Here is a 3203-nt window from a genome sequence, read left to right on the forward strand (position 1 = left end):
CTTGCTTTTCTTACTCTCACTTGTTTTTGCAGTGTGCAGCCAGCATGTTATTCCTCTCCTGCCAAATATGGACTCAAATCTGGAACTCTAGATACAAATCTTGGTTTTCTTAGAGCCCTGCAGGAAGCTCAGATTCTGGGCTTTGAGACGGTTGCAGATGAGTCTTCTGGGAATCCCTCAACTCTTGCTTTTATTTTGTTTAAAAATCAGTGAAAAGGAAATGTGTGTTGGACTCACTGCTTCCCATATGAAATGTTTTGTGCACATCTTTAAGCGTTCTTTCTTTCTTTCTTTCTTTCTTTCTTTCTAAAAATGGAGACCAGGATATACTTGATTCAACAGTGTCCCCTCAAGAAGCTTTCCTTTCACTGACATTTGACCAAGTCCTTCCTGCTTTCCAGATGCGGAGAGATAAAGAAGGCTAGAAGGTAGGCCTGCAGTAGTATCCATCCCCCCCCCCCCCGCCTTGCCCACATGTAAACATGGAAAGCAGAAAATCTGGTCCACAGATTTTCAAGCTGAATAAAAGGGAAAATCCAAAATATACACATCAGACAATAACAAAATAAGCAGGAACCAAATGGAATTTTGCAAACACCAAGGTGTTGAAGTATATGCAAGGCTACTTTTCTTAAACCTTTTGGAATCTGACTCCCGTCTAAATTTTCTCTACATTCTGAGAGTCCCAACTCTTTGCCAAGCATCTCTTTCGCAAAGAACCACATAGAGGCCCTGTCGTTTTTTAACTAAAGGAGGGAACGCTGCTGGGGAGAGGGGTAATTTAAATCAAGGAAATGGTATGGCAGGAAGGATTCCAATCCTCTTCCCCCAGAACTCCTGTTCTGCCCATCATCTGTTTATTTGTTTGCCACTTTTCTACATAATTGGGCCCCAAGTGCCTGACAGCTTATCAGATGAGCAGGTAGAAACAACTTGGGGGAAAAAATCACAATATTGTTAATCCCTACCCCAGTCTCTGAGCAGTGAGAGACTCCAGGGGTTCCAAGGGGTATCCAGGATTCAGTTTCCTGGGAATGAAGCTCAGCGGAGGCTGTGGTGCCTTTAGGATGTATGGGTTTATTTAAAAATAAATGCAACCTGAGCATAAGATGGAGGTGCTCACAGCATTAACACCCTGAGCATAAGATGGAGGTGCTCACAGCATTGCTTTTCCATTAGTCACAGTTTTAGATCCAGCACAGAGCAAGACATGTCTCTCTGTCTTCAACTTCTAGCTTGCTTCCAGCTCACACATAGGCAAGTCCAGCTATTGCTTTGCTGCATTGCAGCTAGCGGAGGGGTGGGGAAGCATGGGGTAATTTTGTGGGGTATGCTAATCATGGTGCTTAACTAGCCAAAGTCAATACCTTAATAAAGGAACTGGGTTAGCAAGCTTGCTGTTATACATACTACCTCCATAGTTACAGGATCCCAAGAATTGGAAAGGACTCAGAGCATCATTCAGACTGACTCCCTCCAAAACTCAACAATATCAGTAAGTACCCCACAAAAATCAATTCCTATAACCTGCAATTCATATAACATGTAAAACAATGAGAACAAGAGCTTCCTCTCGCACATGGATATCTTACTGTGTGCCAGGTATGTTGGTATATGGGGGGGGATCAGGTGATCCAATCATCTTCCACGTTACATCTGGTCTCCCTGCAAAAAGCAGAGATGAAAGAAGTGTTAATTATTTAATTGACACCAAAATGGAAAATGGCTATGTGTATTGCTGAAAACGTTTAACATTGGAAGATTCCATTCAAGCTGAAGAACAGCAAGTAGTGGTCTCTGAGCTCCTTATTGGGTTGATAATAAACTATTGTAGTTCTCTAGTAGCTAGCATGTGAATGATTAACTTTAGATCACATGGGAGGCTGTTTGGTTGCAAATCTCCATTTTGAAAGGTACCGGTAGTTGCCTTAGGTTCCCAGCTTCTGTGAGAGTAAGGATGTAAATGAAGCTCTCCAGGAAAACAGCTCCAGGAGGATGTAAGGAGAGAGCTTCACTTTTAGGTCTGTTTGGAATTATATTTTATTTCTAAGATGCTGATCCTGTGCTGGACAACACAAAATATTGTATGGAATTATTTGGGTGTATCTTTGATGTTTTTTGTTCAGTTTTGAAGAAAGTTCTGCAAGTAAATCTTTAATTAAACTTACAGGCCTTGACAATGCTTTATTTCCAAAAGCAGTCAGTTTTTATGCATCCAGTCACTTTAAACAGTGCAGTATTCATATTTGCAATAGGGAGATGTGCACTTCATAGCTGTGTAGCAACCAGCAGGATTTTGAAAAGTATATGGGAAGTCTCCCTGCCACTCTGCTGTTTCCTCCCAGGCTTTTCCAATTTGCACCTTCTTACTTTAATACCCCTCCCCTGCGCTTAGTTTCCTGAGTCTCTCTTCCTCTATGCCATGTCATCTCTGAAACCAGCTTCCATCCTGTTGGAAAATAGAAGCCATGGTTAAGCTGAGGTATACACATTAAAGACAGCCATTGAGCATGTGCAGATGACAGCCTCAGTGAATTGTTGTTCAAGAAACAAATCAGGTGAGGACATCCCCATCCTCTTTCTGGTGTGTATAGGGATGTCAGAAAAAGACTTGAAGCAGCGGGAAACAACCTCTTTGCATTCAAACCACTAAAATGGTATTGTGACAGCATCTCTGGTTCTGCGTGTTAGCAGGAATTTCTCACTTCCTGCAATTCCATAGCCTCCTCCAGGTGTAAGGAGAAACCCTTGTTTGTGCTCTCAATTCCTTCCTTTGAAGTTGAATCATCTGAGGTCATGCAACTCGGGAGATCAACAGGTGGGCAACTCTGTCCACTTGTCAGAAGTGTTCCACAAAGGTGGAGAAGTTCTGGATCCAGCCCACCATCCGAATCCAGTTCTCCACCCTTGCCCTAAAGGGGCAAGGATGCAGTTGGGGAGAACTCCTGGACTCTGTGCTCCCTGTGGAGGCATAGGTGTTCAGTGGCCAGGAGGACAGTTTGCTAACTATGGCGGCTTCACAACTGCAGCCTTGTCTAGATAAGTCAGATCTTGGCTACCCAGTGTCTGCTAAATACACTTCCCAGGGCTCCCTCTTTTTTGACCTTCAGGAGGTTCTGGAGACCTTTTTATTGCAGCTGACATGTGGATGATTTAGGGTGCTGTGTCTTCATTTCCCCCCACCTGCTGCTGCTATTTTAATC

At 43.2% G+C, this 3203-nt stretch overlaps 1 long non-coding RNA gene across 1 annotated transcript; it reads left to right on the forward strand.

Annotated features, from left to right (window-relative positions):
- Window positions 1-320: 320 nt before the first annotated feature.
- On the forward strand, window positions 321-2962 carry LOC117044718. Its single transcript, XR_004426316.1, has 3 exons — window positions 321-428; window positions 1422-1495; window positions 2442-2962. It is a non-coding gene; the product is annotated as an uncharacterized LOC117044718 (long non-coding RNA).
- Window positions 2963-3203: the final 241 nt, after the last annotated feature.

The sequence above is a fragment of the Lacerta agilis genome, chromosome 3, assembly GCF_009819535.1.
Source record: "Lacerta agilis isolate rLacAgi1 chromosome 3, rLacAgi1.pri, whole genome shotgun sequence".
Taxonomy (NCBI): Eukaryota; Metazoa; Chordata; class Lepidosauria; order Squamata; family Lacertidae; genus Lacerta; species Lacerta agilis.